The sequence below is a fragment of the Antechinus flavipes genome, chromosome 2 (genome assembly GCF_016432865.1).
Source record: "Antechinus flavipes isolate AdamAnt ecotype Samford, QLD, Australia chromosome 2, AdamAnt_v2, whole genome shotgun sequence".
NCBI classification, from domain to species: domain Eukaryota; kingdom Metazoa; phylum Chordata; class Mammalia; order Dasyuromorphia; family Dasyuridae; genus Antechinus; species Antechinus flavipes.
Genome location: NC_067399.1, coordinates 514,003,887 through 514,026,768, shown reverse-complemented (window position 1 = coordinate 514,026,768; position 22,882 = coordinate 514,003,887). Strand labels below are relative to the sequence as shown.

At 37.0% G+C, this 22,882-nt stretch overlaps 1 protein-coding gene across 4 annotated transcripts in view; it reads left to right on the top strand.

The window, feature by feature from the left end:
• The window catches only part of HAUS4 (HAUS augmin like complex subunit 4), a 38,608-nt gene that overhangs the window by 9,466 nt on the left and 6,260 nt on the right, over positions 1 to 22,882 (top strand). For 2 of the 4 annotated variants that reach the window (XM_051980453.1, XM_051980451.1), the window contains exon 1: positions 21,848 to 22,310. The exons of 1 other annotated variant lie outside the window; for it this stretch is intronic. The gene's annotated coding sequence lies outside the window, so the exon portion shown is untranslated. Of the gene's footprint in view, positions 1 to 21,847; positions 22,311 to 22,882 lie in introns of those variants that run through there. One more of the 4 variants, XM_051980452.1, reaches the window with a different exon arrangement.

Genomic DNA, 22,882 nt, shown 5'->3' with positions numbered 1-22,882 from the left:
CATTCAGAGAGGAAAATACAAAATAGATAATATAGATTTGAAACCCAAATTAAGGAAGAAAATGTTAAGAGACCATTTACCATTCACCAGTAACTTCAAATAATCAGGTCTGAGTTTACTGCTGAAAGGATTCACTAAATGTGATTGTTGAAAATATCCTTAACATAAAAATCTTCCAATCCCACATCGATCTCATACTTGGGTCCTTAAATCATCATCTTGAAGGTTTCTTGGATACTTTGGTCACCCTGTTTCATTAACCTTGACTTCTCTGACTTCGATCATTCCCCTTTTTGGTTACAGTTTTTTCATCTATAAAATGAAGGTGTTTAACAAGATGAACCCTTCTTAAGTTCCTTATAATTCTAAATCTATGATACTGTGATCTTATGATCTCTACCATTCTAGTTATCCACAGGAGTAGTCACAGCTCAGATACTGTCATCCCCTCAAGTTGGACCAATTCCATAATAATGACCTTCAAAGTTTCCCTTGCTGGCTATAGTCTCCTATTCTTCCAACTCTCCTTTGGTTTCACTCCTAAAACTATTCTTTATCCTTATTTCAATTTCTATTTCTTCCACCTTTTCATTTTTTCTCATTTCATCACTCCTGCTCTTTCCTTCCCTCATAGTCTTGATCATCCTATAATTGATCAGTTCAACTCTCCTTGAATCTTTACATTTCTTACCAATACTCAGTCACACTTATTCATCTGTTTCCTTGATTCTATTCCCCAACTGATAAAAGCTACTATGGGAACTGTGCTAACTAGATTCTCTACAAGTTCATATAGTCTAATATTAACTAGACCCTGCATGGGGTCTATTGCATGGAAATTCTTTTATTCTTCTCTGATTGACTTTTTATTAGTCTCTATGCTATAGCCCCTCCTAAATATCTATCCCTAAGCAGCATCTCTACTAGACCCCAGTTTCTCAGAAGATAGTTTTACTTTCTTTTTTACTGAGAAAATTCAAATTTGTCAGAAACTCCTTCATTTCATGCACATTTTCATTGATCCCCACATTTACTCCAGCTTCTGAAAAAGGGTTGACCCTTCCCCAGTTAAGGATAATACTTATATTTTCTACTGAGTGTTCAGGAATGATTAGCACCATTTGTTCTTGTAGAAAGGAATCCTGCTCAGTTAAGGGTTGAGTTGAACTAGAAGACTTTTTTGTTGTTGTTGTTAATAACTTTTTTATTGATAGAACCTATGCCAGGGTAATTTTTTACAGCATTATCCCTTGCATTCACTTCTGTCCGATTTTTCCCCTCCCTCCCTCCACCCCCTCCCCTAGATGGCAAGCAGTCATTTACATGTTGAATAGGTTACAAACTAGAAGACTTTTAATGAGATTCTGAGAATTCTATTAATTGAGATTCTATGAATATTTATACAATTTATCTCACATAATTGTTTGGAAATCACTTTACAAAAACATAAAAACTATGTAAATGTGCTAGTGTAAACAGAGAAAAACACTTTCATATGTTACCTGGGTAAGGAATCAAAATCAGTTCCTTTTGACTATTACCTCCCTTAATCTACCCTACCTTGTATCATCACCTCCCCTATTTCTTGTCCCCTTTCCTCCTACTTCCCTATAGGGTAAAATAGATTTTTTTTTTTATGCCCTACTTAAGTGTGTGTTGTTCCCTCTTTGAGCCACATCTGATTAGAATAAGGTTCAAGTAGTCCTCACCCTGCTCCCTCCTTTCCCTCCATTGTAACAGGTCTTTCTCTCCTCTTCATGAAATACAATTTACCCCATTCTGCCCCTCTATTTTCTCTTCTCCCAATGTGATCTTCTTTCTCATCTCTTATTTTTTTTAATGTTATCCCATCAAAATAAAGTTAAACCTGCACCCTCTATCTACATATACCCCTTCTAACTGTTCTGAGTTCTTAAAAGGTACAAGACTCATTTTCCCATGTAGAAATATAAACACTTTAACTTTTTTGAATAGTTTGTGTTTTTTCTTTCCCATTTAGTTTTATGCTTCTCTTGAGTATTATACTATTATACTTGAAAATGAAATGTTCTATTTTGGTTTTGTCTTTTCATCCCAGGGAGCTTTGAAAATCCCCCTATTCATGAATGTCTGTTTTTTTTTCTCCTGAAAGATTATGCTGAATATTGCTGAATGATTGATTTTTGGTTGTAATTCAATTCCTTTGCCTTCTGAAATACCCCAAGTCCTTCAGTTCTTTATAATCCTGACTGCTTTATATTTGATTTGTTTCTTTCTGGTAGCTTGCAGTATTTTCTTCTTGTTCTGAGAATTCTGGAATTTGGCTGTAATATTCCTGAGAGTTTTTATTTTAAGATCTCTTTCAGCAAGAGATTGGTGGATTTTTCAATGACTATTTTACCCTTTGATTCTATTTCCTTGATAAATTTCTTGGGACCCTTTTTTTTTTGGATCATAGCTTTCAAGTAGTCCAATAATTCTTTTTTTTTTTCCCTGAGGCAATTGGGGTTCAGTGACTTGCCCAGGGTCACACAGCTAGGAAATGTTAAGTATCTGAGCCCAAATTTGAACTCGATTCCTCCTAACTTCAGGGCTGGTGCTCCTGCGCCACCTAGCTGCCCCTAGTCCAATAATTCTTAAATTATCTTTCCTGGATCTATTTCCCAAGTCTGTTGTTTTTCCAATAACATAATTTATATTATCTTCAATTTTTTTATTTTTTTGATAGTGTTTGATTGATTCTTGATGTCTCGTGAAGTCATTAGTTTTCACTTGCCCAATTCTGATTTTTAAGGAATTACTTCTTCAGGAAACTTTTGTACAACTTTTCCATTTGGCCAATTCTACTTTTTTATGGAGTTGTTTTCTTTTTCTACTTTTTGTACTTCTTTTTCTAATATGTTGATTCTTTTTTCATGATTCTCTTATATATAATTTTCATTCTTTTTCCAATTTTTCTTCTTTCTTAATTTTAAAAATCCTTTTTGAGGTCTTCCAAGAGAACTTTTTGGGTCTTCATTCATATTTCTCTATGAGGCTTCACATGTAGGTGTTCTGATGATATTCTCCTCTTCTGAGTTTGTGTTTTAATTTTCCCTATTGCCATGGTAGCTTTTTATGGTCAGAGTTTTTTGTTTTGTTTTGTTTCAATTTCCAGCCTATTTTGTGCCTTTTAAAGTTGAGCTCTGCTCCTGTAGTATAGGGAACACTATCCCCAAGCTTCTTGCACAGGGGGTCAGAGAACTAGTCTTTAACTTTTTGTGTCAGGGCCTCCAGGGCTGGCAATATGCCAGCTGCACTGGGTCCACCAGGCCTGGTTTAGCCAACTGTGCTAAGCTACTAGGTCTGGCAGGCCTGACCACTAGCCTGCTGCATTGGGGTTGGAAGCATCAAAGTTAACTCACTGTGCCGTGGGTTTATTGGGCCAAAACCACCTGCAAGGCCTTGGTTACCAATCTGTGCTGGGGATAGGTACCTTCTACTAGCTTACACAGGTACCAGCTGCTGTGCTATGTTTCTCTTTTACCCAAGCAAGATAGACCTTTCCTGCACTCCTTCTAAGTTACGTTGGGCTGGAAAATGGTTTCACTCTGTCCTTTTGTGGGTTCTTTTGCTCCAGGATTCACTGTGACATGTGATTTAAAGCTGTGTCAAAAGAAATTGAGTAGAACTCAGGCAACTTCCTTCCTTTTTTCCGTCATCTGCCAAAATCAGTCCTGAGGTAGTCAAAAGAAACATAGTCAAGCTCTAAAGCACAACCTAGATTTAAAAAGCATACCATACCTATGTCCTGATTTGGAAATTCAAGGGAAAAAAATCAGCGATTCTATTTTCTAGCCCAGGTCAGCATAGGGACAGATAGATAGAAAGGTGTACAGACCCGGGTCTATTCAAGAATAACAGTGCAAGGAGACACTGCGAGGTCAAAGGCAAAGCACAAAGGGGTCTGACCTTGTGCAGAACACAGAAACAGGGAACATTTGGCTGCTCTGTCATATGCTACCCAGTTTTGTGTCAGAAATTCAGAGTTAACTAAATTTGGGGACCTGTATTACCTAGGGTGCTGATCCCGGGTAAGGAAAATAACAGGCCCTAGATTATGTACTGACCAAGAAGCAAGTTCCAAAGAAAGAAACACCTGTTGTATGCTCTGATCCCAAGAGCTGAGAAAGATCTCAGTTCCTTGGAGCCATCTAAAAACCACTTTGGAATAACTAGACCAAGAATTTCAGACAAAAGGGAGCCTTTACTCTGAAGCAGCAGAACTTTTCAGCTCACTGATAGTGATTTAGTCCAGCAGCAGTTTACTGGAAACCAGTGCTAGTCCATAGGTATGTTGCTAAGATGCAAATCTAGGTCAGGAATTTGCAGACTAGAAGGATAGCAATCAGACTTTGTCCTAAACCATACCATTTTATTAACATTAAAAGCTTGTAGATCCTCAACCGGAGCTGTTTCTGAGCATAACAATATGTAATATCCTCCAAAATTTGCAATAGACATTTCTTCCAGAAGTACTCAAAGCCTGGCCTACCATTAAGTTCAAAGTTAGGAATTATTCTACAAGAATAAACAAAAAAAGCAACAACAACAAAAAGAATATATCACCATTTAAAAAAAAATCATTATGGTAACAGGGAGGGTCAAGATACAAATCTAGAAGAAGAGAATGACTCCAAAACATAAGCAATGCTTCCAAAAAACCCCAAAACACAGCTTACCCAAGCAACAAACTCTCTGAAAATTAATTCATCTATTAACTCTTGAAAGAAACTAAACTACAAAAGGAAAAATCTCAGGAACTTTATAGCCAAAATCCAGAGCTTCCAAGACAAAGAATTCAAGTACCAAAAAGCTACAGTCATTATCACAAGATTTAGTAGGTACTATTATTAAGGAGTAGAAAGCTTGGAATAAGATTGTCTAGAAGACAAAGGACACTGCTTGTAGTCAAGAATAACTTCTGAGAAAAACTGAATAAGCCTACAAAGGAAAAAATAGACCTTTAATAAAGGACTTCCAAGTATTTCTGATAAAAAAAAAAATCAAAGCTGCATGGAAACTTTGATGTGCAAACACAGGAGTTGAAACATAAAAAGATATTTTGCAGTGGCAAAGGGTTGCAAGCTTGCAGGAGTACCCATCAAATGGCAGATTAAGTTCTGGTTTGTGAATATAATGGAATACTGTTATGCTATGAGAAAAAATGAAAGGAATAGTTTCAGAGGAACTTTATTTGAAAAAATTTATATGACCTGATGCAATTTAAGTTGAACTGAATAAGGAGAATAATTTATATAACAGTATAATACAAACTTTAGAAGACTAGGGAATTCTAATCAATGTAATTAGGCTAACCATGATTTCAAAAAACTCGTGAGGAAACATGCTATACCCACTTGTTGATGGAAAAGTGATGAACTCAGAGCACAGATTGAGACTTTTTTTTTTTTTTGGATGTGGCCAATATGAAAATTTGTTTTGTCTGACTCTACATGTTTTAGAATTATTTTCCCCCCTTCTTTTTCAAGATGGGGATGAGAAATGGGAGGTAGGAGGGAGAAAAAGCAGATTTTTATTATTGAAAAAAAAGTTAATTAAAAAAAATCAGATCCTAAGCCAAAGATAAAAAATTTATGATGTTTTAACTTTATGATAGCACATTCATCTGTTCCATTTATAACAAGTATTATACCCATTGTTCATCTTTAGCTCTACAAGGTAATACCAATCTTTCCTTCTTCAAAAACAATCTCCTTTTCAGTGTCATTCTTTTCACAGAAATTGTTTCAATCTGTCCCACTGCTAAACTGACTCTCCAAGCTAGTATTTTCTACCAATCTTGTTTATTTATTCACAGTAGTATATTAAAGTGAAATCCAATTCATTCTAGCTTCTTTGGTGACAAAAGTTTCCATATTTGAATTTACAAGGGTGTATTTTTAAATCTCTCTAGGAGATGTTGAATAATTATATTCAATATCATTTCATGGACAGTCTGAATTTGGCATTTGAGGTTGTAGGTCAATTAAATATTTTCTCCAACTATTTTGTTTTTTCTATACTTAACTTGGGCAGGGAATTTTTCTAGTAAAATGAATCATTGGACTTTTTTGGGCATCTAAATATATTGTTTTTCTATGAACTCAATCTAAAATAGTTCTAAAATTACTAGATTTTGCCTATAACATTTTTTTTTTGAAACCAATCTGTTGGACTATAATATGGTTTGCTACTTCTCTACAGAGATTTTGAAAGTAGTGCTATAGACAAACATTTTTCCAAAATTAAAAGTTTTGTAGCAAGTAGCATACTAAATCTTCAATCTCTAATGTCCTAGTTTTGTACACAATTATCTAAATCCAAGTCTTCATGGTAGGAACTCATCTCTTCAAAGTTTCTATTATTATCAGGAATAATGAACAAGATGACTCCTTAAAAGCAACCAAATATTTGTCTTGAAACATTCTTTGGTGTGTCACCTTATGCTTCAGTGAAAGAGTATTGATTCCTTAAACATTCACAACTGGTCTTAACTCTTTTTTTCCCCCAACTTTCAGGAAAATATGATGTAGGAATGTAACAGTCCAAATAGTTAAGCAAACTCTTCTGGCACTCACATTACATTTACTATGTTACTATGGTTAAGTCTCTCAGTGTTCTGCTTTCAGCAGGCCTTTGCTAAGATTGTATTCTGTGTGGGTCTAGCTATATCCTAAATCTAGGGGTGTTTAAAGAGGTCATCTGGAGAAGATGTATAGAACCATATAGGCTCATAGACCTAGAGGGAATTTAGAAGGATTTAAGCGCAAATCTTTCTTTCTAAATGAAGAGCTAGAGGCCCAAGGTGACTAGAAGACTTGCTCAAAGTTACAAGTTCCAGGTACTCTGACTCCAGAACCATTACCCTTTCCATTATCCCAGATTGCCTAGTAGCTGAGAGGCTTTCACAACTATATATGAAAATGTGATTATCCTTCAATTGTTAGCTGGAGTTGGGGGATAAGAAAAGTGAGGGGGGTAATATGGGAAGCTAGGTATTACCTAGGAAGGGAGCTGAGGGTGCTAAATATTGGTGGGACAGAAAGGTTGGGGTAAATGTAAGATCATAAGGATTCTGAACATACCCTTAGTCTTTATCATCACCCTCAAACTATTTAATAAGTACTTGTATTTTGCTATAGCATTGTGCAAGATAAGGTGAACAGATACTGGTAGACAGTGTAGACAAAGATCAAACAGCCAACCTTAAAAAAAAAAAATCACTGAACATCAATTAATGTATCATCAACATCATGTACCAGGAAAGGGCGAAGTGCATACCTTTAGGTGGTAAGTGTAGGAGCAATCATGAGAGTCACAAGTCTAGACAAGATGAGCCTGGGAGAGTTCATTGCCTCAATCCTAATATTAAGAAAGGATTTATGGAGGAGGTGTCTTCTTAGTTACAATCCCAAATTTTAAAGAACAAGAAAGGATTTTCTTATTATTTTTGGCTTTTCTTGCTATTTTTGTCTTGTCCAGAGTACTATGTGACTCCTGAAGGTAGGGTTATCTTAGAGTTTAGTACCTCATTCTTTGTTCAAATGTGTGAGAATGCTTTGTTGTTCTATATTTTCACTGAGGAGAGACTATAGATTAGAGTTACCAAAATCTAGGCATAGATAATTATCATCATTATCAAAATCAACATTTCTCCCATTTCCCATTTCTATATTTTAAAGTTTTATTTTGATGCTTAATGAAAATCCTAATGATTATAACCACTGATGAGACCAAGCATTAATTTAGGTGAACTAGGTCTTGAAATAGGCTTTGTGGCTATGAATGGAGATAAATAGACAAATAGATAGATATAAATATGATTTTAAAAACAAACAACTATCAGTTCCATATATATTTGTTGTTATATATGGAGTAAGAGAAAGGATTTACTTAAAGTTTGTCTTGGTTTTTGTCTAGAGTCTTTCTGAATTGGGGAACTAGAAAGATACTCAATGTAAAGTGTAAATCGGGAATTGGATTTACAATCCAATAGAGGATGGAGGATTTATTTCTTAAACATGAAAGAAATGCTTAACACAAAAGGTTCTCACAAGTTTAAATTAGCAGAAATAAATTTACAAACAAACTCCTCAATAATAATTAAACTATAAATTTACTCAAAACATAAAGCATTTGCCAAAATTATTCACTAGGTATTTTATATTTCATCTAGGCCCTGTACTCTAAGTTCTACAGTCACTGCTCTAAAATCCTACAGCTATTGCAGGGTATTCCTTCTGATTACAGCCAACACTGAGTTAAAAACTCAGAATTTCTGAATTTACAGTTTAATTCATAATGTTACTTCAAGCTTCTCAAGATTTGTTTGGTTACCTAAGATTAGGCAAAAAATTATAAAGGATAAGAAGCAGTCAGGAACCTAGGATCAAGTTGTTTGTCTAAGCTCTAGTTCCCATAAATTTTCAATCAGTAAGTATTTATTAAACTCCTATTATTTGTCCTATATTATTGGCACTATACTAAGCACTGAAGATACAAACTCAGGCAAAAGACAGTCTATCAAGAAACTTAAAATATAATGTAGGAGACAATATGAAAACAAATATACAAACAAATTACATACAGGATAAATAGGAAATAATTAATAAAAGGAAGATACTGGAATTATAAGCTAAGGCTTCCTGTAAAATATAGGCTATAACTTGGTCTTAAGAACAAATATCCTGCTGCCTTCATAAGAAGACTCTAGAGTTACATGACACTACCAACAACATTTAAAAAAAAAGAGAGAGACTCAAGGGTATAATCAATCCCTTTTTAAAAGTCTAATAAGTCATTAGCTCTTCTGCTTAGTGGTCAATAAGGAGGACTAGCATCAGGCAGAAGCAACCAGGGAAGTTTGCCAGTTATATACATATACTACAGTCATTTCAAGCTCTACCTTGTAATATAGGAAAAAGTTTTTTTTTTTAATCTGCTATGATTTTTTTTATTAAAGTATTTTATTTATTTATTTTTTTAATATCTTATTTTATTTTATTTAATAATAACTTTATATTGACAGAATCCATGCCAGGGTAATTTTTTTTACAACATTATCCCTTGCACTCATTTCTGTTCTGATTTTTCCCCTCCCTCCCTCCACCCCCTCCCCTAGATGGCAAGCAGTCCTATATATGTTAGATATGTTACAGTATATCCTAGATACAATATATGTTTGCAGAACCGAACAGTTCTCTTGTTGCACAGGGAGAATTGGATTCAGAAAGTAAAAATAACCCGGGAAGAAAAACAAAAATGCAGATAGTTCACATTCGTTTCCCAGTGTTCTTTCTTTGGGTGTAGCTGCTTCTGTCCATCATTTATCAATTGAAACTGAGTTAGGTCTCTTTGTCTAAGAAATCCACTTTCATCGGAATACATCCTCATACAATATCGTTGTCGAAGTGTATAATGATCTCCTGGTTCTGCTCATTTCACTTAGCATCAGTTCATGTAAGTCTCGCCAGTCTTCTCTGTATTCATCCTGCTGGTCATTTCTTACAGGACAATAATATTCCATAACATTCATATACCACAATTTACCCAGCCATTCTCCAATTAATGGGCATCCATTCATTTTCCAGTTTCTAGCCACTACAAACAGGGCTGCTACAAACATTTTGGCACATACAGGTCCCTTTCCTTTTTTTAGTATCTCTTTGGGGTATAAGCCCAATAGAAACACTGCTGGATCAAAGGGTATGCACAGTTTGATAACTTTTTGGGCACAATTCCAGATTGCTTTCCAGAATGGTTGGATTCGTTCACAACTCCACCAACAATGCATCAGTGTCCCAGTTTTCCCGCATCCCCTCCAACATTCATCATTATTTTTTCCTGTCATCTTAACCAATCTGACAGGTGTGTAGTGGTATCTCAGAGTTGTCTTAATTTGCATTTCTCTGATCAATAATGATTTGGAACACTCTTTCATGTGAGTGGTAATAGTTTCAATTTCATCATCTGAAAATTGTCTGTTCATATCCTTTGACCATTTATCAATTGCAGAATGGCTTGATTTCATATAAATTTGAATCAGTTCTCTATATATTTTGGAAATGAGGCCTTTATCAGAACCTTTAACTGTGAAGATGTTTTCCCAGTTTGTTGCTTCCCTTCTAATCTTGTTTGCATTAGTTTTGTTTGTACAAAGGTTTTTTAATTTGATGTAATCAAAATTTTCTATTTTGTGATCAGTAATGATTTCTAGTTCATCTTTGGTCATAAATTTCTTTCTCCACAAGTCTGAGAGATAAACTATCCTATGTTCCTCTAATTTTTTTATAATCTCGTTCTTTATGCCTAGGTCATGGACCCATTTTGATCTTATCTTGGTATATGGTGTTAAGTGTGAGTCCAAGGTGTTTTATTTTTTATAACATATGCATGGACAATTCTTCAACATTAGCCCTTGCCAAACCTTGTGTTCCAATTTCTACCCTTTCCTCCATTCCCTCCCCTAAATGCTAAGTAGTTCAATACATGTTAAACATGGTAGAAATATATGTACTGGTATGAATATGCATGGTAGAATATATACGCATATATATTTATACAATTATTGTGCCACAAAAAAATTTAATCAAATCAGTTAAAAAAAAAAAAGCAAAATAAAATGCAAGCAAACAAGAATAAAAATGCTATGTTGTGAACCACAGTGTAGATGGCTCTCTTCATGACTGAACAATTGGAACTGATTTGAATCATCTCATTACTCAAGAGAGCCACAGCCATCAGAATTGATCATTGCATAATCTTGTTGTTGCTGTGTATAATGATCATCTGGTTCTGCTCATTTCACTTAGCATCAGTTCATGTAAGTGTCTCCAAGCCTCTCTGTAGTCATCCTGCTGGTCATTTCTTATAGAACAATAATATTATGGAATATACCATATTTATACCATAACTTATTTAGCCATTCTCCAAATGAAGGAAATCCACTCAGTTTCCAGTTTCTGGCCATTACAAAGAAGGCTGCCACAAACATTCTTGCACATGTTCTTCCCTTCTTTAAGATTTCTTTGGGATATAAAGCACTGCTTTAGCATTGAACTGTAGCACTGCTGGATCAAAGGGTATGCACAATTTGATAATTTTTTGAGCATAGTTCCAAATTGCTCTCCAGAATGGTTGGATCCATTCACAACTTCACCAACAATGTATTAGTGTCCCAGTTTTCCCACATCCCCTCCAACATTCGTCTTTATCTTTTCCTGTCATCTTAGCCAATCTGACAGGTGTGTAGTGGTACCTCAGAGTTTATCTTTGCATTTTTTCTGATCGATAGTGATTTGGAGCATCTTTTCATATGACTAGATATAGTTTCAATTTCTTCATTTGAAAATTGTATTTATCCTATGACCATTTATCAATTGGAGAATGGCTTGAATTCTTAATAGTTTGAGTCAGTTCTCTATATATTTTGGAAATGAAGCCTTTATCAGAATCTTTGAATGTAAAAATGTTTTCCCAGTTTATTCCTTCCCTTCTGATCTTGTCTGCAATCAAGGAAAAAGTTAAGGAAAACTAACAGATAAAGACACATTGTCTCACATTGCATGCAACATTCCACATCCATAGTGTCTATTTCACTACTGATTGTCAAGAGTGCTCATGAAATTAACTGGAAGTTCAGCAGCCTTTTAATGGTGATGGGAAAATACATTGTTGTAGTTATTACATATATTTTCCTGGTTCTGCTTCCTTTGTATTGTAACAATTTATGTTGGCCTTCTCATGTTTCTTTGAATTCCTCATATTCATTATTTTTATTACCTTCACATGCAATTTGTGCAACTATTTTTGCTACTACTTCCTTAGGGTATGCCTGGTAATGTGGATCATTAGGTCAAAAGCGATGAAATTTAGTGGGTTTTCTCCAATACCACCAAATTACTTTTCAGAAAAGTTGGATCAATTCACAGCTACATCGGCAGTCAGTCAGTCAATAAGCATTTATTAAGCATCTACTATATTCTACATTGTGCTAAGTGCTTTAAGCATCTACTATATTCTACATTGTGCTAAATGCTGGAGTTAGAAAGAAAGGCAAAAGATAATCCCTGTTCTCAAAGAGCTCAATGGGGTAAACTTCATGAAAACAACTATGTACAAACTATACATATATATACACACACACACACACACACTCTCACACATACAGGATAAACTGGAGATAATAAAGAAAAAAAGACTTAAGGAATTTCTTGCAGATGCGATTTTAGTTGGCACTTGGAAGAAGCTGGGAAAGCCAAGAGCAGGAAATGAGAAGGGAGAATATTCCAGGTACAGGGAGAGGGCATATGTTCTGATGAGACTCAGTGTCATTGGCGCCCAGAGAGCATGGAGAGGTGGGCAGTAAAGTATAAGAAGACTGAAAAGTAAGAGGGAGCTAGCCTGTGAAGTGCTTTGAATGCCAAACAGAAGATCTTATATTTGACTCTGGAAGGCCTCATTTTTTTCAGTGAAATATGAAGCATGATATCTAACTGAGAGGGTGGAGAAGGAGAAGCCATGAGGTATTTAAGGAAGGATAAGAAGCTTTGGAAGAGCTGCTGTAATAAGTAGTGTGATTGGGAAGGGTTAAAGAACTGTCTTGCAGCAGGGACAGACCAGTTGGGGTTAAGTAACATAAAACTGTAATGTACCTACTCAGCATGGTCTCATGCATGATTTTCTCCATTTTTATTCAGCAGAATGTGTGTAGGAGCAAAAGCTGACGGAGGGAGTGATCCAAGCCTGAAGCTTGGGAGGAGGGCAAGATCAGCAATATCATAAGAAACAAGGAACTCAAAAGAAAGAGGACAGTGAAGTTTTGAACTGGTTTACTAAGAGGTCATATTGGCAAAGGGAGGAAAGAGTGTGTAACTAGTGCAGGGATGATGACCTGGGAGAGAGCTGAGAGGTCTAGGTTAGATTACAGGTTGTTCTTTGTACTTCATTTTCACAGAGAACCAATGACTTGTTTTGTTATGTCTTGACTTGCTTAGTAAATTGGATGTAAGTGAGGCAGGAGATACAAAGTCGTCAGCCTCATTCTCTAGCTCTTGGAGACTACAAGACATAGGTCAGGACAATTGATGATGACCCCCAGATTATAGGTTACAGTGAAGATGAAGAACAAAGTTTGGAGTTACAAGGCAAAGGAAGAGGAAATGACAATAGACCGTGATCAGATAAGGAAATTTCTAGGTTCATGAACATGGAAGGTTGTACATTCATGGGTAATGGCAAGATCAAGGGTATGTCCATCCTTGTATGTGGCCAAGGTGAAATGGAAGAGTACGTTATGGGAAATGAGTAAATTGAGGCACTGGGATATAAGGATGTTCTATGGCAAAGAAGCTTAAACTGTGAAACTAGATCCCATATGGAATCATGTAATTGAATGTGTGGGGGTCATGAAAAATTTGGCAACAGTAAAAGATTTTCAAATGCAATGACCAAAAATTAATTTAATATCAAATATGTAAAGAATTTGGGGTGCTTCTGGCAGCACTTGCCTGCATTGCATCGACTTCACTCCAGTTTTGGTTCTGAACATATACAACGTGCAAACTTTGTACTGCACATGTATGAACACTGCCAGTAACACATTCAAGAAGGAATCTAGTAAAAATGTCTTGGACAAAAAGGGATCATGAGTAGAAAAAAGTTTAAGAAGCCCTGTTTTATGGAGTGTCAATATATGCTGAAGTACCGCTGATGTGAGAAAAGAAGTTGGGAGGGAAAGAAAAACTGAGCTAGGCACTGAGCTTTGAAGAAAAAAAATGTCCTGAAGGTTGTTAGTTTAGAGCAAGAGTCAGAAAATGGAAAGTATGAGAAAGAAAAAGATTAATAAATTTTGGGCAGCTAGGTGTCTTTGTGAATAGAACACCGGTCCTGAAGTCGGAGGATCTGAGTTCAAATCTGTCCTCAGACAGTTAATACTTCCTAGCTATGTGGCCTTGGGCAAGTCACTTAACCTCAACTGCCCCAGCAAATAAATAAATAAAATTAATAAATTTATCTATGGAACAAAAAGAAAACTTGTTATGAACAACATATACTTTTCTTCTCTCTTTTCTTTTTCTTCTTCCCCTCACCCTTCGCTTATTCCCTCCCTCATCCCTTTTCCCTTTTATTTTAGTTTTTTTTGCTGAGGCAATTGAGATTAAGTGATTTGCCCAGAGTCATATAGCTAGGAAGTGGTGTTAAGAGTCTGAAATCAGATTTGAACTCAGGTCCTTCTGACTTCAGGGTTGGTGCTCTATCCACTGTGCCATCTTGCTGTTCCCTTCTTTTTTTCCATCTCCTTTTCTGTCAGGGGACCTGGATTATTTTTGTTATTGGTTTTATTTTTTATTTTTATTTATTATTAAAGCTTTTTTATTTTCCAAACATATTCATGGATAATTTTTCAACACTGATCCTTGCAAAACCTTGTGTTCCAAATTCCCCCTTCCCCTTCTTGATTTTATTTTGTCTTTTTGACATATTAGTTATGTGCTATTGGACAAAGGACTTTATTTCTTTGTATCTTAGTTTCTTCATCAACAAAATATAGGAGTCATGACTCTTATACCATTGACCTCAAAGGTGTTTATGAAGAAAATACTATGTAGTGCCACACAAATGGGGGCTTTGCATAAACAAATTTAGAATCAGGTTGGTAGAAATTCCATGTGTCAGTATAGTATGGATAGATGTATTTAAAGTCAGAAAGTACTGGATTTAAGTCCTATCCCTACTAAATGCTAGCTCTGTAGCCCTGGATAAGATATTTAATCTTATATCCCCTATGAAACTTTCAAAAACTGTAAATTATGAAATAATTGCTGATGTGCAAACTAGACGAATTTCCTCATCTGGAAGTTCCCTATAACAATGAAATTACAGGTCTAGCTCCTATTGGTACTCCTTTCCTTGGCAGGAACATCAGGAGACACATAGTGAGAGTGATCTTCCTTGGGAGGCAGAAAGAACATGAAAGTTGCAGTTTAAAGGGATATAGAAAAGAGATTGATTCAATTTGTTCTTAAACCCAAAGAGCAGAACTAGTAGCAGTGGATAGAATTTACTGAGAGGCAGGTTTAAACCTAAACTTGCTATAAAGCAAAACTTCCTAACAGTCATAAAAAGTACAATGGGCTGCCTTGGTAGACAGTGTTTTACCCATTGCTAGTGGTTTATAAGCACAGGCTGAATAAGTGCTTGTCAGGGGTGTTGTAAAGGAGAATTCTGTTCAAGGACATGTCTGACTAAACTCTGACTCTGGGCTCTTCCAACTGAGAATCTATGATTCTAAATCAGCCAACCAATGCTCAAATGATTAATCTTCTTCACAACTATACAAAGAGTATTCTTTTTTTTTCCCCCCACTTGAAGAACTACAGAGTTCTCACTACACCCCAAAACAGCTTTGTTGAAAGCTCTATTAAGTTTTTCTTTATCTCAAACTCTGTTTCTATGCATTTTCTAAACACTCCTCTTACTTCTGCTCTCACATGACTAAGTAGAATAAGTCTTAATTTCTCCTTAGTGAGCAATTAGGTAACAGTGAAGAGCCTTGGACATAGGCTGAGGAAGACCTGAGTTTGAATTCTCTTATCTATTTACTGTTACCCTGGATAAGTTTCTTAATCTCTTTGACCCTCAGTTGCCTCATTTTACAAATGAAGATAATAGCATCTATTTCACAGGGCCTCTTGAGGATCAAATATAAAGTGCTTTGCAAATCTTGCTATTTTACATGGCTACTCTTCAAATAGTTGAAAACTATAATACCCTTCTCTACTATATTTTCTTTTCTCTAGGCTAAACAACCTAAACTTTCCTAGTTCTTTTAATAGATGGCATGGATTTTAGGCCTCCCTGGCCTACTGCTGCATGGACTCCAGCTCATCAGATATATGTGATTCTCAGAATAAAAAATAATTACTTCAGATGTGTTCTGACTAGGGAGAGCTGAATAAAATAGAAAGACCCTTCCGTTGGTCTGAATAGTTCTATAGTGCAACCTAATCATGTATTAGCTTTTTTTGACTGTTACAACAGATCTACAACAGGCCAATACTGAGTTTGTGGTACATTAAAATCTCCAGGTCTTTTTTTTTTTTTTAAATATAAATCACTTTCTAGTAGTTATAAGACTAACATGTACCAGCATCTCCCCACAAATTCTACCTTCCCTCTACTACAACAGGGATATTTCCCTAAAAGGAGACAAAGCTGTCCCTGGGACCTGATTGGCCCCAGCTTCCCTGGTGTAGCTTCCTGGTCACCTAAGGACATAAAATTTCCTAGTCAGGTAGAGTCTGGGCTTCTTAGACTTAGGAGATGCCTGAGATCACGTGAGGAGCCAAACCCAATGAATTTACATCAGGGATTGAGGCAGGTTACCTTTACCAAAGCTGAAACTGCTTCTGTATCTTTATGTATAACCTTGGAATATTAGGACAAAATAAGTCTTTTTGCTAACTGTTTGGTGACAATATGAGTACATTTCATCCTAAAATCAAACTTTAATTAAGAGAGTTGCCATTAGGTCCTCCTCTAACACTAACCATGTCTCTCCCATTCTGGATTTGTAAGTTGATTTTTTTGGAACCCAAGTGGAAAACTATATTTATCTCAATTGTTTCATCTTATCTATTTCAATCTACCACTCCAAGTGACTTAAGACCTTTTTTAGGTCCAAATTTGATTATACAATATATTAACTATCCCTCTTCACTATCACTTTCTTCACAATTCTGTGATATGCTTAATTCAGGTATTTTTTTTTTTTGTTGTTGTTGTTGTTAGTCTGGATCTGTGATTTTATCAATGTTGAAACTAGATATCAGCAATTTGTCTGCAATTTAAAGACTTAGCTGTCTTGGACTCTGAGAGGTTAAGTTTATAGGTAGTAGAGAATGAGCCAATCGACAGAGATTAAGATTTAAGAAGAGAATGACTTGAGAGAGGAAAAAGAAGAAATCTGTCAGAAGATATAGAAAGGGAATGGGATCAAGTGGATACACATAGAGATCCTAGCCCAGGGAGGAGGGGGGGTTTCTCGTACTCAGACTGAAGTAAAGAACAAATGGGGATGATGTCAAGAGGTTTTGAGATGCAAAGAGAGAACTTAAAGTGAATGAGTAGGAAGAAGGTTGAAGTTAGAGCTATGAAATAGATCCTGTGGGGTGTGATAAAGAATCAATTAGAGAGGCAAACTAGGTGGCACAGTGAATAGGACACTGACCCTGGAGTCAGGAGAACTTGAATTCAAATTTTCTTTAGTCACTTATTGACTGTATGACCCTGGGCAAGTCACTTAACCCTAATTGCTCTGCCTCCCAAAAAAAAGAATCAAAGAGAGGTAGAAGAATTGTCTTGCTTCCGTGAGCATCCAGTTGAGATTAAATAACTCAAATCTGGAGTGCACCTAGTCAAAATGGTTGCATGTTTTCTTTCAAGGTCATTCAGCAAGAGGACAGAAGGTAGAAATAATCTGGGATTACATTGGAGATCGACATAGTAGGACCCCCCCCCCAAAAAAAAAAATGAGGAAACAGGGCTGTAACTAGTTAACATGAAATTTAACCAGCAAGATTCACTATTTTCAAACAGATGCCATATTCTCCAACTTCTTTGTTTTACTCAGAATAGCATTCCCTACACATTTCTGCATTTTGAAATCCTACCTATGCTTTAGGTAGAATTTAGCTTAAATATCTCCTCCTCTGTGAAGATAACACCCACAGACTCACAGAAAGAGAGAAAGAGAGAGAGAGAAGAGGAGAGAAGAGGAGAGAAGAGGAGAGAAGAGGAGAGGAGAGGAGAGGATAGGAGAGGAGAGGAGAGGAAGAGAGAGAATCATTTTGTTTAGTCAATAAATATTTATTAAACAGCAACTTTGTGCCAGATACTGTGATAAAGGCTGAGGATACACACAAAAAGGCAAAATACCGTCCCTTAACTTAAGAAGAGAGACAACATGAAAACAACTATGTAAAAATAAGATTTTTCAGGATAAATTGTAGATAATCAAGAGAGGAAAGGCACCTGCATTAAGGAAATGAGAAAGGTTTCTTGTAGAAAGTAGGATTTTATCTGCAACCTGAAGGAGGCTTGGAATCGGGGAAAGCCAGGAAGTAGATATGAAGAGGGAGAGAATTCCAGGCTTGTGGGAGAACTAGTGGAGTCAGGAGATGGAATGTCTTGTGTGAACAGAAGAAGCTAATGTAAATTTTGCAGAGATAAATTGTGAGAAGACTGGAAAGCTCAAAAGGGATCTGGTTGTGAAAGTACACTTTGAATACCAAAGAAAGGATTTTATAGTTGATCCTGGAGGGGTTAGGGAGTCAATGGAATTTGTCAGGGTGACAAAGTCTGTTTCATGCTTTAGGAAGATTAATCTGTCAAAGAAGTAGAAGAGTAGATTAGAGACTTGAGTCTGGGAGAAGAAACTAGAGGCTTTAGTTATGGTCTCGATGTGAGATGATAGGATGGTGGCAGTTTCAGAGAAAGATACACATATGAGATGTTAGGAAAGTAAAATCCACAACACATGGCAGAGTAATAATTTCATGGAGACCTAGACTGAAGATGGTACCCAGGAGGAGAAGATGATTGTGCCAAAAGCTTCAGTGAGTCCAAAAAGATGAGGATTGTGAAAAGGCAATTAAGTGATCATTAGTAGCTTTGGAAGGAACAAGTTCAGTTTAAAGAGGTTGGAAACTAAATTGCTGGGTGAGACGAAAGGTATTGGCACCTAAATTGTTGTTGGTCTTGTTAAGGAGTTTAATCACAAAAGGAAGGCTATAGAATTAAGAGTTGAAGGTGGTGACATGGGCATTATTGTAGGTAGTAGGAAAGCAGATGGTAAATAGGAAGAGATCAAAGATGATGAGTAAATAAATTTGGGCTGTTGAAGGGTCATCTCTTCATGTAAGACAGGAATGAAGGTGGAGAAAATGTCAGAAAGCGTCTAGGTAATGAAAGATGAGGAGGGGAGAAGAAGGAATTCTTTTTTTCACTAAAATGTGAGGCAAAGAGAGGTGGATGAGGAAATGGTGAACTAAACTATATTTGAATAGGAATAAAGGTGGAAATGCACATGGTAGGACAGTAGTCCAAAGCTGAGGCTTAGCTGTCAAGATCTTTGATAGGATAAAGAACATAAGCATAAGATAAAGAGAAAAGAATATTGAATAGTTAAATTGGTTCTCAAAAGGACTTGTAACTTTTTCGTGCATTTCTTTTATAATTGTTTGTAGATAGCTCCTATCTCCTATTACTTTATAAATTCCTGGACTTATTTATTTTTGCTCAAAATCAGGTGTTCAAGAAGTATCTGCTGAATTTAATAAATGGAAGTACTGATTTCTTCCTGTTAACTTCATCATGACTCCTGTACAGTATTAAATTGATTTGATATGTGAGTTGATTACTCTATCTTCTACCTTGTTTATAATCCATATTTTTCAACTGGATCAATTTTAAAGAGGTGTTCTAAAACTCATTTTATGAAACTTGAAAGATCTGGGAGGGTGAAAAGTCTTAGGTAAAAAAAAAAGGCCAATCTTGACTGCTACACTAGTTATCAAAGCATGTTTGTTACTCGGGGATGGACTTTCTCATGGGGTATTTTTGGCTCGTGTTTAATAATATTCTATTGTAATATTGTGAAGGGCAAGCAATTTTTAAGTATTAAAATATTTATTCCTAAAATATGAGGGATTTTTAAAAAATGACAAAATAATTGAAACCATAGGAATTTTGTATCTTATTTCACTATTAATCTACCTGGTATCCAATGCTATGTGAAATAACTGGGGGAAAAAAATCGACATACAAACAAACCTTACAACTTTTTATATCTTACAAAATTTATGTATGTTATATAGTTTGCATTTGCTGTAATCATTTACTGTATGTAATTTGGCATTGAGTTCACAAGATTTTGACAGATATTCTTTTATTCATCACGAAACTATACTTTTATCACATTGGATATTAAATATAATGTTGACAGTCTCTGAGTCTAGCTTTCATCACAACCTACATGTTTTCAATGAGGTTTAAATTGGGCAAGCTACAGAAGCATGTTTATCTCTTAAATTTTTTAACCTTTCATGATGTATGGCATGGTACAAGACCATATTTCAGTATGCCAAATACGTTTGGGGATTTCTATAATTCCAGAACGATTTCTCTTCTCAGTAATAATAGCTAACATTTATTCAGTAGAGCTTTACATGTTTATCCCAGTAGATTCTCACAACAACCCTATGAGATGGGTATTATCTCCATTTTACAGATGAGGAAACTGAGGCTTTGAAAGAATAATTGACTTCTCCAGGGGATTTGAATGAGAAACTATTTCAATTCAGATCTTTCTTATTCCGAGTCCAGTACTCCTGATGAGAGGTGCAAATGATGAGATTAGTGGTAGTGAAGAAGTGTGAGAATTAGGGTGGGGAATCCCCTTTGGTAGGTGCAGGTCTACTGCAAATAGCAAACTTGAAATCTATATGGCAAAAGGGATTTATTGTTCACCAAGAAGAAAGTTTTTTTAGTGGTCAAAACTCCTGATTAGGAATTTGGCAAAGGTGGGTTAACAGACCCCTGGTTATATGGGTAAATGTTGGCCTGGGGCTGGCAGCTGGGCTAATCGATAGAAGACTATCAGACAGAGATCTCCAATTGAATAAAATCACTTAACTGGGAGTTGGAAGGCTTTTCTCAAGGTCTGGGAACTTCTCAAAGTGGGGTACAGTTATTACAGTATCACTAAAAACCATTTAAGTATGCTTTTTAAGAAGTACAACTTTTAGAATTAAAGCAATGAAATAGGTGTGTGGCAGAAAATTTAGCATTCAAGCTGAGACAGAACTAATTAAAGTTGGGAAAACCAGCTCAATTCAGTTTCATCTGGTCAAGTTCACTCATTCTGAGTCAGCAAAACCAATTAGACTGACAGTTGCTGTCAATCAAGTATTTATTAAAGCACTTCTGTGCCAGGCACAGTGCTAGGTGACAGGACTACAAGGACAAAGGATGAAACAATCTCCACTCTCAAAGAGCTTCTTTACAAGATAAAACTATATCAAACGTATTGCCTGTCCCAAATAATTCATGTAGTAGATATTTTACCTCTAACAAAATCCTGAGAAAACATCAGGGAAAAATGACCCTCCTCCCAACCAGATTTGCAGTGTTTTGCATTATAAAGATTCTTTCCAGATCACCTCGGGCTATCAACTTATTCTCAGATGCAAACAGACTTGATTATTTTTGTTAGGGCAGACAATATTTTCCCAACAACTGCAAAAGAATAATTCAACTCCTTGACTATACAACCTACTTTGAAGAGAAAATAAAATGGATTAAAAGTGGAAGATGAAAAGGAGAGAGGAGCAGAAGGATGAAATATGAGTCTTGAGCAGGAAGTAGGGAGACACAACCTAGACTTTTCTACCTAAACTTAAGCTTATCTCAAGGCCGGCCTGCTATTTAAGACTTTTGTTACTTGATCAGGCTACTTAATTTCCAAGCTACAGTGGCCCTTTCATTAAAGTGAAGCAATTATTTTAGAGTTGAAAAGGACCTCTTTAAAAAACCAACTCCTTCATTTAAATTGTAAGCTCCTTGAGGAAAGGGACTATCTTTTGTCTCCTTTTCTATCTTCAGTCCAGAAGGCACGGTGCCTGACACATAGTAGGTGCTTTATAAAGTTTGAAGATTTTTCAGGTGAGGAAACACTTCAAATTACGTTCCTAAGGTTCTACACTAATTTTCCAAATAGATTTTATTTGCCTTCACATCTTCTCACCCTACATTCAATGCTCGTTCTTTCGGGCATGGTACCCGATGTTCCACTCCGTAAAACGAACCAGAATGATCAGCCTGAAGCATATGACAAAATATCACGCAATAATATTCCTGGTAGCTGTGTAGTAAGAGGTGGCAAGCAGCCCCTTTTTATAGCGCGCCTGAAAGAGGGCGTGGCCAGGGCCCAGAGGGCGGAGCCTGCGTGGGGCGGCGGGATTTCCCGCCTTGGGTGTAGACAGCTCGAGCTTCCTCTCTTCTCTTGGTGGGCCTTCTTCGGACCCAGTGTTGTTGGAAGGGCGTGGTGGGGTGGGAGGCTTTCTGTTTTCCCACTTTACCCTCCCTACTCGGGTTCCTGGAGGACAGTTCCGGTCCGGCTCAGGGGTACATTGGAGGGCGTGGGAGGAGGGACTTGGGGCAGCCACCGCCTTCCCTAACCGACCCTTTTCGTCGCCTCAGCGGCGCGGCCACAGGACTTTGCTTTTGAGGTGTGTTTGAAAGCATTGGGGGAGGGAGAAGTGGTCCATAAGACTGTGGCAGGCCTCTAGTAAGAGGTCAATCCTGTCATTCTCCTGCCTCCAAGACGGGGGATGGGTTCCCCGAGGAAAGTGGTGGAAGGTGGTGGGGAATCAGCGAGGCGGGAGCGGAACGGAACAGAACGGTTTTCCCTCTGCTTTGCGCGCGCCATACTCTCTGACGTTGGGTCGATCGCGCGCCGCGCTTTGCGCGCCCCCGAGCAGAGCATACTCCAGTCTGCGGTCCATCCCACTAGCGAGCTGTCTCAGTGACTCCCCCGCCCTTACGGCGCGGTGCGGCGGGGAGCTGCGCGCGCACAGCACAAGCTCCGTGCGCGCCCCAGGCGGGATGGGCCGCCCGCAGTCATCACTGGCGTGAATCCAGGCGCATCTCTAGTCTTTCTGTCTGAGCGGAAGCAAGGTAGAGACTGGATGCTCACTGCGCATTTTGATTCTTGCGGGGGCCCTGTCTGGGTCACTTCTTGTGAAAAAGCTGTAAAATCCATTTGACTTTCCGTGCATCGTGCAAAGGCAGCGCTAAGAAT